General features: G+C 42.1%; 1 protein-coding gene across 1 annotated transcript in view; it reads right to left on the bottom strand.

Annotated features, from left to right (window-relative positions):
- Positions 1–13,414, bottom strand: part of adck1 (aarF domain containing kinase 1) — a 581,459-nt gene that overhangs the window by 235,868 nt on the left and 332,177 nt on the right. The gene's annotated exons all lie outside the window — the stretch shown is intronic.

The raw sequence follows: 13,414 nt of genomic DNA, 5'->3' as shown, positions 1-13,414 counted from the left end.
GGAGACTACATCGAGAGCAATTGACACAGTAAATGAGATGTTTGGATGTGCAGGAGAATCTGCCGGATATGGAAGGATCCTTTGGATCCCAGAGATTTCCCTGCACATCCAAACACCTCATCTACATTGGGGAGACAGGATGCCAACTTGTGGAATATTTCAGAAAACATCGCTGGGACACGTACTAAACAACTCCACCACCCTTTCGCTGACCACTTCAACACCCCCTTCCACTCCGCCAAGGGCATGCAAGTTCTGGGCCTCCTTCCCATCTATCCACTCCACCCTTCACTCTGACCTATCACCATCACCGCCCCACATTCATCTACCTATTGCATTCCTAGCGACCTTCCCCTCCAGCCCCATCCCCTCCCATTTATCTCTCAGCCCCCTTGGGTGTCTCCACACATTCCTGATGAAGACCTTACGCTCGAAACATCGACTCTCCTGCTCCTCGGATGCTGCCCCACCTGCTGCGCTTTTCCAGCACCACACTTTTGACTCTGATCTCTAGCATCTGCAGTCCGCACTTTCTCCTATCTTGAACAGTACTGTTAGTCAAACAATAATCAAATCACCTTGTGAGTTTTTAATGTTGCCCAGTGGCATTAACCCTGGCACTGATCATATGCAGGAACTGCTGCCCCTTAATGGCTCAGCAACACAGCATACAAATAGAACAGCAGCACCATCTCAAGTTACTTCTGATGTTAAACCTGATCATGGCTGAACTCTTTCAATTCCATTCTCCTGCCCTTTCCTCATATTCCTCAATTTCCTTCGTTCCCCCGATACAGAACTCCACCTTGCATATTCCGAACAACACTATTCACAGTACTCTGGAGCAGATTCACAAATCAGCTTTGACAAAGGGTCAGTTCGACTCAAAACGTAGCTCTTTTCTCTCCTTATAGATGCTGCCAGACCGGCTGAGATTTTCCAGCATTTTCTCTTTTGGTTTCACAAATCCAAGGATTGACAACCTTATGAATGAAGCAATTTCTTCTCATCTCACTCTTCAATGGTCAGCCCCTGACCTTGAGACTATAACCCCAAGTTACACACAAACATACAAAATAGGAGGAGAAATAGGCTATACGGGTTCTTGAGGCAAAATTGAGGACTATGGATGCTGGAGATTAGAGTGGAGAGTGTGGTGCTGGAAAAGCACAGCAGGTCAGGCAGCATTCGAGGAGCAGGAGAATCGGCGTTTCAGGCAAAAGCCCTTCATCAGGAATGAGGCTGTAAGCCAAGAGGGAGGTGAAATAAATGGGAGGGGGTGGGGCTGGGGGAAAGGTAGCTGAGAGTGCAATAGGTGGATGGGCGTGGGGGCTCCTCCATCCTCTCCAACCTATCACCATTACCCTCACCTCTATGTATCTATTATACTCTCAGTTACCTTCCTTCCAGCCCCACACCCCTCTCATTTATCTCACTTCCCTCTTGGCTCACAGCTTAATTCCTGATGAAGGGCTTTTGCCTGAAATGTCGATTCTCCTGCTCCTCGGATGCTGCCTGACCTGCTGTGCTTTTCCAGCTCCACACTCTCAACTCTATTCAGGTTCTTGAGCCTACTGTCATTATTCAGTGAGGACATAGTTGATGGGTTTGTGTTCAGAATTGCACATTCCCATCTGTTCCCAAAAATCTCTGATCCCCTTGGCAGTCAATAATCGATGTAAGAGATCTGAAACAAAAATAGAAATTGCTGGGTGGCACAGTGGCTAGCAATGCTGCCTCACAGCGCCAGAGACCCGGGTTCAATTCCCACCTCAGGCGACTGACTGTGTGGAGTTTGCACATTCTCCCCGTGTCTGTGTGGGTTTCCTCCGGGTGCCCGTTTCCTCCCACAATCCAAAAATATGCAGGTTAGGTGAATTGGCCATGCTAAATTGCCCATAGTGTTAGATGAAGAGGTAAATGTAGGGGAATGGGTCTGGGTGGTTTGCGCTTCGGGGGGGTTAGTGTGGACTTGTTGGGCCGAAGGGCCTGTTTCCACACTGTAAGTAATCTAATCTAAAAAGAAAACCCAGCAGGTCTGGAAGCATCTGTGAACAGAGAAAGCAGAGTTAACTTTTCAAATCCAATGACCCTTCTTCAGCTATCAGAATCCACTATATCTGTCTTAAAGATTATTCAATGAATCTGCCTTCACTGCCTTCGGAGGCAGATGGTTCTATGGTTGTACAACTCTCAGAGAAAGAAATTCTCATTTCAGAATGGAGGGTTATCTCGCAGAAGTCTATAAAATTCTAACAGGACTGAACTGGGTAAATGTTCCCAATGACCAGGGAACTCAATACCAAGTGTCACAATCAAACAATATGAGGGAGGCCATTTCAGATTGAGATGAGAAATTTCATCACCCAAGATTGCAAAACCTGTGGAACTCTCTGCTGCAGGAAGTAATCGAAGCCAAAATAATTGAAAATTTCAAGAAGGAATTGGGTGTAGTTCTTAGGGCTAAAAGGATCACAGGTCATGAGGAAAAGCAGGAACAGGGTACAGGGTTGAATGATCATCTGTGATCATATTGAGTGACAGGGTAAGCTCAAAAGGACCAAATCACCTACTCCAGTTTCTGTTTTCTCTGCTTCTATATATTTTAAGTAGCTAACCTAGTCACTTATCTCAAGACAAATAATTCTTGAAAATGCTAATTTGACCGACTGATAGAAATAAGCAATATCCTACCTTAGAAATGGAAGTTACATTCACAGAACTGACAACCAAACATGTTTAGCTTGAGTTTAGAACCCAAACAATATTAAACTTTAACCCACACTTTCAGAGGATTATTTGTGGCAAAGGTGAAGTTAATGCTGCGGAATTCCCTTAATAAAATGAAAGGGACAACATGTAGTAGGACAGTTCTTTCCAGTTGTTTATATTGCCTTTTTCAATTATTTTCTGTATCTATTAAACATGCTGAGAAGATCAGTTCAGCAGAGATTGCATTTTATTTGTGATTATACCAGGATGCATAAGATGATGGAAACTGGCTTGTAAATACCATAATCACGTCTATGTTTTTGACCACAATGAAATAGATGGTGCTAAGAGTTTTGCAGAGAATTGCGGTCAGCAAGAAATCAAATCTATGAATTTACTACAGCCAAATCACTTTTCCTCTTCGACATTTTGGCTGCATAAGCTGAGTCATGTGAGAAATATGGTGGCCATCACTGGAGCTGGCTACTTATCTTTCTTGGTAAATATCAACTTGCTACTCAAAGTATATAAAGCGCTCTGCTAGAATTATTGAATTTCATGCCTCGACCAAGTTCAGAGATGAGTTTAAGAGATGGACACCAGAAGGGCGGGAGAATTATCTTCTCTTCGCCTCATGGCAAAAGTTAACAAGTGTGACCTAGTTACACAAGTTATGTCAGCGAAACCAGAGAGATAGAGTCCACTGAAGTAAGACAAATCCAAGCAAAAGCAGTTATGGAAGCATTACTACTGGAAAGGAAATTACAGGAGGCAATTACCACAGATCCAAGTACTGCTCTGGAGTTCCTGAGGAATGGCTGCCATTTGCATCTGTTTCATCAATTACTTTCCCCCAGCTCAGAACTCAGGTTGGTTACTAATAGCCAGTGTTCAATTCCATTCATGACTACAATAATGAAGCAGTCCATTACAGTACCTAGACAACAATTAGACTTGGGCTGGCAAATAGCATTCATACTACAGGTAATAACCACCTTGGACAAGAAGAAGTCCAATCACTTCCCACTGGCCTTCAGTGGTAACACCTCTGGCAGCATTTCCACCATTGTCATCACTTACAGTATCACCAGTGACCAGAGGTTAAGCTTAGTCATATAAACAACATGGCTCAATGACAAAGTCTGGCTAAGTACCCTGTCATGGCTGCCTCACCCCTGCTAACCCATTAAAGCATTCTCGTAAGATGTGTAACAGTCGAGTCATGTTATTATGTTGTATTTTTATGTTGTGGTCTGATATGGGAAAAGACTGCTCTAAAAAGCAAGGACATTAAAGGATACTGCATGGTTTTTAAAGCAGGTAACATGATTCTTGTTTTAAATACTATTTAGACAGCTCTTGATTCAAGCAGTAGTAGATGGTTTGCAGATGAGCTGGAGACAAGGGAAGTATACAAATGGACATTCAGACGGTTGCAACAAGCTGATTGGTCTGTAGACTCATGACAACAAAGGCTCTCTTGCTTGCCAACAATCTTGTGATTGGCTCCCTGGCAGCTGAATAGCTGGAGATGTGAACAAGATAGGGAGAGGCCATAAGGTCTCCACAAGCTCAGGAGTTCTCTGTTCTCTGCAGAAAAAAATACTTTCAACCTGAAGAAAATCAGTTTATCTTTCTTTCAACAATTGCCGTAAAGCTGTCACTTTTAATCAATAAGTCAGCAACTTTGGTAAGTGTGAAGCAGTTACCGTGAGCCTCCTGAAAATATGGGAAAACATTCAGAGATGGAAGATTGAGAAACAGTATTCTGATCAATAAAAGAATCATCTCAGCAAATCCTGTGAACAGAGGTCATTAAACTGATTTCCCAGTCTTTAACTCTCCCTGTAACAACCATATTTTTCCTCTCTGTCTGTGTCCGTATGTATGTGAAAGGAGGAGTTTGAAAGGGGGTTTGAGTGTTAATTAGTTGAACTATATGCCGATGGGTCATAGGTAGATTTGAGCCACATGTAAATAACTATCTGTAATAAATTGTGCCTTATGTACAGAAGCTTAGATCATGCTTTCTATCAACCTGGATCTAAAATACAGACAAATTGGGAAACTGTCTGTATTTTATAAAATCTTTAACTTCTGTGATGACCCAGAGAACAGAGCTGCTTGATTTTTCAGAACATTACCCAGTGTGGCATAACAGATGGATACCCCTAGACAAGGCCTCATGAGTGAGGTCAGATGCTCAGAACCTGGAAGCTCATTAGTACAGTATTGCATTTCTATTGCAAACACTGCCCCTTCCAAACAATTAACAAACAAAAAAGATTTATGATGTGAGTTACCTGCATTAACCTTGATACACACAACTGTCCTCACGTATTAGCAGTTCATTATCCTCATCAGTTCCTTTGTATGAATTGCTCACATTGCCTTCAAGTAATGTTAATCTTTAATCACAGTGTCATTGGTGGTTCCTCTGCAGGATGCTTCTTCTAAGGGAATGCCTTTGCTGTATCTTTTGTTGTTTTCACGGTACTTATTGTTCCATTTCCGTTATTGGGTTGGGATGGACGTCCGGGTCTGATGGTTGATCCATGATCTGTGCAGACAATAGTTATAGATTCATGGAGGTAGAGTGAGTTCACACGTCTTGATCAGCTGCCTGCCACTGAGGAACAACTTCTCCAGTTGGGCAGACATGCTTGCAGTTGTGACAGTATATCTGGTCATTCACTTCCACCACACATGATTAAGGTGACAGCTGCTTCACGCAGGTCCCAAGTTGCCATTCAGGCCTACTCTTGGTGAGAGTGTTGAAGGTTTGTACTCTGACCAGCTCTGACTGACAGTGTGTAACCATTCTCATTCCTGAAGAAGGGCTCTAGCCCAAAACGTCAATTCTCCCCCTCCTCGGATGCTGCCTGACCTGCTGTGTTTTTCCAGCAACGCACTCTCGACTCTGATCTGCAAACCTCACTTTCTCCTAGTATGTAACCATGGTTATTTTATAGAGGGACTGGCTGATGGATGGAAAAGATACAGAAGAACATCTGTTGGAGAATGCAACAGTTCTGTTCAACTTCAAATACAACATCTTATTATATTACAGGAAGCAAACACAGTGTTTAGGATGGCTTAGCCAGTCAGTTCAACTAGCTCACTTATTCACAGGTCTATGTAACTTGACTTACTCAATGTCCTGAGGTAATATCCTGCATAAATATTCCCTGATTTCCAAAGCGTAATGAAGGAAAATGCAAACTGTCTGTGCATTGATTCCTACATCCTCACTATCCAACACTTGCTTCTAACCCAAACCCAGCAGCACAGTTAAATATCATGGCGTCACAGGGCATTTGAACATTTCTCAGTCTTCTGTCTGCTCCTCATTCCGATTACATGTCTCCTAAGATTAAACCAGCTTTAGTGGAGTTAACAGGTCTACTGCACTGTGCAAACTTAATCGCATTTGTCTGCAAAACTACTTTGGATATTGATGCACCTCCTAAAAACAGAGAGAACATGCTATCTTCATTCCATAGCAATTGCTATCTTAAAAATTGTGTTGAATCTGTATTCTCTGGTTATCAACCCTGCTGCCAGTGGAAGCAAATTCTCCCAATTTGCAGCAGCAAACTTCCCCATAATTTGAACACATCTGTTAAATCACCTTTCTCAAAGATTCTTTCTCTGTTCAAGGCTTTGATTCCAAAATGGTGGCTCTACTTAGGGTTGTAAATGCTCATATTTTCAAAATGACTGTTAGCAATCACAGCATAAAATTGCTCAAGGCTTATTGATTTTAATGATGGCATATAACTCCTCTCACGAAACCTTCACAACTAACCTTTAAGACAGTCATGTTTCTGAAAGCTTATGACCCTGGAGCAATACTCATTTAATTAATAGCCCCCATACCAAGCCCAACTCGGTTCCCATTTGATTCAGTTTCGTAATCATTAACTGCATGGTGGATTGCATTATACAAATATATATTGTTATTTAGTCATAGTGATAAATGTTTGCCATAAAGGTTATGGAAGTATGTGCCAGGGCATTGATTTGGGACAATATTTTTTCAACTTAAAGGTCATAGCTTGATCAATCATTCGCAACATTCAGGAAATCCAAGTGGGCAATCATTCATGATCTATTTTATTGCACAGCTTAATAGTTGAATATTATACACATTGCAGAACAAAAGTATTCCCATGTCGAGCATACGGCCGTCTACTGATGCTTTGGCTCTAACTAATATTTCACACTCCTGGGAGCAGGTTGCACTAGTGACTGGAAGCAGTCAGCAATCAGTTCACAATTACACGGACAGACTACATGTTAGTTTCTGCCAGTAAGTTATCAACCTGTATAAATGCCCCTATACCAGAAGGTGCATTGTGCATTTATTCAGGTTGGTAACTTACTGGCAGACCATTTTGAGGAGTTAAAAGGCAAGGAGCTGGTATTCTTCTGACAGCGGAGGGTGATGAGGGGTGATTTAACACAGACATTCAAATTATGAGGGATTCCACTTACTCACACAGGAAGAAAATATTCTGGTGGCAAGAATGCTGGTAACCAGAGGACACAGATTTAAGATACTCAAAGAAAGAATAGAGGGGAATAGCTTTTGATGGCCCAAACTGTTGGGATCTTGAATGCATTGAATCAAGAAGGTCAGTGGAAATGAGAATGAGAATTAAATGGGTACTTGAACAGAGAAAGATGTGCCGTGTTGCTGGGAAAGAGCAAGGTGTATGGGACTAATCTTTCTAAAAATCAGCACAAGTATAACAGGACAATTCACATCCTATGTTATGATGAAAGATACATAACTTTAAGTATTAATATCATTGTTGGAATTTGAAATTCAAAATTGTGGCATATGGCCATTGGTTACTTATATGAAGAATATCCTTTTCAAAAAAAAAACAAAATCTTCTGGAATAGTGATTGAATCCAGAATGATTCAATCATTCAGAGAGCCAGTGAATGCAAACCCTTGTGGTGTCACTGAAAAGATGTTTATACTATGATAGCAATGACAGGTTGGCCAAATATGTAACATTGACTTTCTTTTCAGTTCAGAAGAATTTTGAATTAGCAAGTTGGTTTTCAAAAAAAATCAGTTCAAAAGCAAGTTTTCCCTTGATGTTTATCCCTCTTGGGTGGGAAAACTGCATGTTAGAATTTGTGCCTGAATTCTTTCTTTTGCAAAGGAGTGAGTTCATGAGATGTTACTATATTGGAACAGTTCATGAGTCATTGCTACTGTATCTGTTACTCTGCTAAGTTGTCAATAGAGTTGTCAGTCTAAATCCCTCTTTCTTTGGTTATACAGGTAGAAGATCCTTTATCCGAACATCCAAAAACCAAAAAGCTCTGAAAGCTGCAGGTTTTTTTTGTGAAGTTTTTTTCTCATTAACAAGGTAGTTTGGCATGCAAACAGTTAACCCAAGTCGACACCTACTCGATGCGTGTCACTCAGATGTGATGAGGAGGGGTGGGGGAGTGGGGTGGGTGGGAAGCATGGCCAAGCACTGACAGCCTGTCCTTACTTAGAAGTCTGCTCCTCCAGTAAGATTGTTTAAAATTTCACTATTAAACTGTCACTTATTCTGAAAGCCTAAAAATTCTGAATTCAGAAAAACAGATGGTCCCGAGCATTTCGGATCAAGGATCGTCTACCTGTATTTTAACTGCAGTAGGACATAGAACTGTACAGCACAGGAACAAGCCCTTCAGCCCATGATGTTCTGCTGAACAGGACACCAAATGAAACTAATCCCTTCTGCCTGTCTTTGGTCCATATCCCTCTATTCCTTGCATACTCATGTGCTTTTATAAAAGTTTCTTAAATTCCCTAATTGTATCTGCCTCCACCACCACCTCTGGCAGCATGTTCCAGACTCTTACTACTCTTTGGTTAAAAATCTACCCCCACGTCTCCTTTGAACTTTCCCCCTCTCACCCCAAATGCATGCCCCTAATATTAGACATTTCAACTCTGGGAAAAAGATTCTGACTGTCAACCCTACCTATGCAGCTCATAATTTTATAAACGTCTATCATGTCTCCCCTCAGCCTCTGCTGCTCAAAAGTAAACAATTGGAGTTTTTCTAGCCTCTCCTTATAGCTCATACTCTCTAATTCAGGCAGCATCCTGGTAAATTTCTTCTGCACCCGCTCCAAAGCCTCCACATCCCTCCTGTAATGAATTGAATGACCAGAATTGAATGCAATACTCTATAAGTGTGGCATAACCAAAGTCTTATAAAGCTGCAACGTGACACCCTGCCTCTCGTAATTGATTCCAAGGTGTCTTAGCCACGTGGATCCCATGCATCTTAATCTTCTGCATGAGCCTACCATGAGAGACCTTGTCAAAGACCTTACTAAAATCCATGTACATAACATCCATTGCTCTAGCCTCATCGATCACCTTTGTCACCTCCTCAAAAAAATTCAACCATGTTAATAAGACATAATCTTCCCTGCACAAAGCCATGCTGACTGTCCCTAATTAGGCCATGCTTTTCCAAATGTGTTTAAATTCTATCCTTAAGAATTCTCTCCAATAGCTTTCCAACCAGCAATGTGAGATTCACTGGTTTATAGTTTCCTGAATTATCCATATTTGCCAGAGGAACAACATTAGCTACTCGCCAGCCCTCACATCCTCTCCAATGGCTAGTGAAGATACAAAGATCTTGGTCAAGGCCCCAGCAATCTCCTCTCTAGCCTCTCTCAGTAACCTGAGGTAGATACAATCAGTTATCCTCTTGTTTTTACTGTATCTATAGAATGCCTTGGGATTCTCTTTAACCCTACTTGCCAAGGTTATTTCATGGCCCCTTCTTGCTGCAGCACTTCCCTGCTTTCCTAATATTCCTCACGGGCCCTGTCTGACTTTAGCTTCCTAAACTTACATAGCTTCTTTTCTCCTATTGACTAAATTCACAAACTCCTTCATTATCTCAGAGTCCCTTGCCATTCGTGTCCTTCCTCGTTACTGGAGCACGCCGGTCTTGAACTCTCCCCATTTAAACAATTCCCTCATGTGAAATGTGGACTTGCCTGATAACAGCTTCTCCCATGTAACACTCCCTAGTTCCTGCCTAATTCTGACATAATTTGCCCTCCCCCAATTTAGGATCTTCCCACAAGGTCCTGACTTATCCTTATTCATACCCATGTTAAAACTTAAGGAGTTGTGATCACTGTTTCCAAAATGCTCTCCCACTGAAAGGTCAGTCACATGGCCAGGTTCATTAGCCAATACAAGGTCCAGTATGGTCACTCCTCTAGGTACAGATTATTTCAAAAAACCCTCTAAGATGCACCTGACAAATTCTGCACCATCTAAGCCTTTTGGTCTAAGGGAGTCCAATACTGGGGAAGTTAAAGTCACCCATTATGAGAGCTCTTTTTATTGCACCTTTCCATAAGACTAAAATTGGGCCCTTGAAGACAGAAACAGGGGAATATATTACAGGGAACAAAGAAATGGCAGAGGAATTGAATTGGTACTTCAGATCTGTGTTCACCGGGGAAGACACAAGCAATCTCCCTGAGGTAACAGTGGCTGAAAGACCTGAACATAAGGGAATTTATATTTGCCAGAAATTGGTATTGGAGAGACTGTTAGGTCTGAAGGTTGATTAGTCCCCGGGGCCTGATAGTCTACATCCCAGGGTACTGAAGGAGGTGGCTCGAGAAATCGTGGATGCGTTGGTGATTATTTTCCAGAGTTTGATAGATTCAGGATCAGTTCCTGTGGATTGGAGAGTGGCTAATGTTGTACCACTTTTTAAGAAAGGTGGGAGAGAGAAAGCAGGAAATTATAGACCAGTCAGTCTGACCTCAGTGATGGGAAAGATGCTGGAGTCTATTATAAAGGATGAAATTATGAAACATCTGGATAGTAGTAACAGGATAGGTCAGAGTCAGCATGGATTTATGAAGGGGAAATCATGCTTGACTAATCTTCTGGAATTTTTTGAGGATGTAACGCTGAAGATGGACGAGGGAGATCCAATAGATGGAGTTTACCTGGACTTTCAGAAAGCTTTTGATAAAGTCCCACATAGGAGGTTAATGAGCAAAATTAGGGCACATGATATTGGGGGCAAGGTACTAAATTGGATTGAAAGTTGGTTGGCTGATAGGAAACAAAGAATAGTGATAAACGGCTCCATTTCGGAATGGCAGGCAGTGACCAGTGGGGTACCGCAGGGATCAGTGCTGGGACCGCAGCTTTTTACAATATATATTAATGATATAGAAGATGGTATTAGTAATAACATTAGCAAATTTGCTGATGATACTAAGCTGGGTGGCAGGGTGAAATGTGAGGAGCATGTTATGAGATTACAGGGTGACCTGGACAGGTTATGTGAGTGGTCAGATGCATGGCAGGTGCAGTTTAATGTGAATAAATGTATGGTTATCCACTTTGGTGGCAAGAACAGGAAGGCAGATTACTATCTAAATGGAATCAATTTCGGTAAAGGGGCAGTAGAAAGAGATCTGGGTGTTCTTGTACACCAGTCAATGAAGATAAGCATGCAGGTACAGCAGGTAGTGAAGAAGGCTAATAGCATGCTGGCCTTCATAACAAGAGGGCTTGAGTACAGAAGCAAAAAGATTCTTCTGCAGCTGTACAGGGCCCTGGTGAGACCACACCTGGAGTACTATGTGCAGTTCTGGTCTCCAAATTTGAGGAAAGAGTTTCTGGCTATTGAGGGAGTGCAGCATAGGTTTACGAGGTCAATTCCTTGAATGGCAGGACTACCTTATGCTGAAAGACTGGAGCGTCTGGGCTTGTATACCCTTGAGTTTAGAAGACTGAGAGGGGATCTGATTGAGACATATAAGATTATTAAGGAATTGGACACTCTGGAGGCAGGAAACATGTTTCCTCTGTTGGGTAAGTCCCGAACCAGAGGACACAGCTTAAAAATACGGGGTAGACCATTTAGGACAGAGATGAGGAGAAAATTCTTCACCCAGAGAGTGGTGGGTGTGTGGAATGCTCTGTCCCAGAGGGCAGTGGAGGCCCAGTCTCTGGATTCATTTAAGAAAGAGTTGGATAGAGCTCTCAAGGATTGTGGAATCAAGGGTTATGGAGATAATGCAAGAACAGGATACAGATTAAGGATGATCAGCCATAATCATATTGAATGGTGGTGCAGACTCGAAGGGCAGAATGGCCTACTCCTGCACCTATTGTCTATATATTTATTCCTCAATATTGCAGTGGCTGAGTGATTGCACCCATCTTATCTTGAGCTCTACCCATATTGCCTCAGTAGATGAGCCCTCCAACAGGTCCTCTCTGAGTGCAGATGTAACCATCTCCCTGATTAGTAATGCAACTCCTCCACCTCTTTAACCTTCCTCGTCTAAAATAATGAAATCCTGGAACGCTGAGCAGCCACTCCTGTCCCTCTCTCAACCAAGTCTCTGTTTTATCCACAACATCATAGTCCTATGTACTGATCCAGACTCTAGTCTCATCTGCCTGAATACACATTCCAATATACTCATTGCATTGAAATAAACACACTTCAGACCCATTAGTACCATCGTGTTCATTTACTTGCCTCTGCCTGACCTTTCTTCCTGGTTTATTGGTCTTAACATCCACCTTCACTTCAATCCCATCACTTGCTAACCTGCTGCTCTGCCATTCTAGTTTAAACCCTCCTGAGTAACACTAGCAAAACTCCCTGTGAGATTTGGGTTCTCCTCCAGTTTAGATGCAACCCGTCCCTCTTGTTAAATGAATTGTATTTTGTTCAACCTCAAGTAGTTCAACAAGTCGCATCACATCTGGAATAGGTACTTCACATTTGTTTCAACAATAAGAAAAAGTTAGGGTCTAGGCTACCTTCTTAAAATATTTTGAGGGGGTCTGGTCTGGTTCATAACACCCCACAGAGTCACCAAAAACCATCACCCACACTTATTCCCTCAGTGTGGACAACACCCCTGTCCTTTCTCAGCCTCTTTAATCTGTGCTGATTGTTGTATCGTAAAACAAAGAACTATAGATGCTGGGAATCTGAAACAAAGCAGGAAGTGCTGGAGAAACACATGAGGGTTTGGCAGCAGCATCTGTAAAGAGAAAAACAGAATGTACATTTCAAGTGCAGTGACCCTTTGTTCGAACTGAAAGCAGCAGGGAAAGGGTGGCATTTATACTGAAGACAAAGGGCGAGGACGAAGGAGTAAACAGAATACACAGAGTTGGGGATGAGAGAGAGAGAGAGAAAAGAGAAAAAGGAGAGGCAAACAAAGAGATTGCTGATGATAAGCTGAAAGAGAAGTATTGGTGAGCAGAGTGAGTAAAGAAGCGTGAATAGTTGAGAATGGGTTGACTGTGCTGGGAGCAACCCATACAACAAAGGACCTAGGTGTTTGGAGATGGATAACATCTGAAATTGTTAAACTGAACACCGATTCCAGAAGGTTTTAAGGTACCTAGAAGTGAGGCGTTGTTCCTGATTGTTGGATCACTTGGACATGAAGCAGTGATGTTGGTGAGGAACTTTTTAAGACTAATTTTTCCTTTAATTAAAAAAAGTGATTGATGTGGCATCTACAAAAGAAATTGACTAAACAACCAATTTGCAAAGAAGTTGCTGCCAGCTTGTTTGCTGATTGAAATTTCATCCCTTTTCTCCTTGCCTCACTGAACTACATGAGATTTGCAGAGTTTTGTTTAAAGTGGGATCTT

The sequence above is a fragment of the Hemiscyllium ocellatum genome, chromosome 8 (genome assembly GCF_020745735.1).
Source record: "Hemiscyllium ocellatum isolate sHemOce1 chromosome 8, sHemOce1.pat.X.cur, whole genome shotgun sequence".
NCBI lineage: Eukaryota > Metazoa > Chordata > Chondrichthyes > Orectolobiformes > Hemiscylliidae > Hemiscyllium > Hemiscyllium ocellatum.
This window is presented reverse-complemented; position numbering and strand designations above follow the sequence as displayed.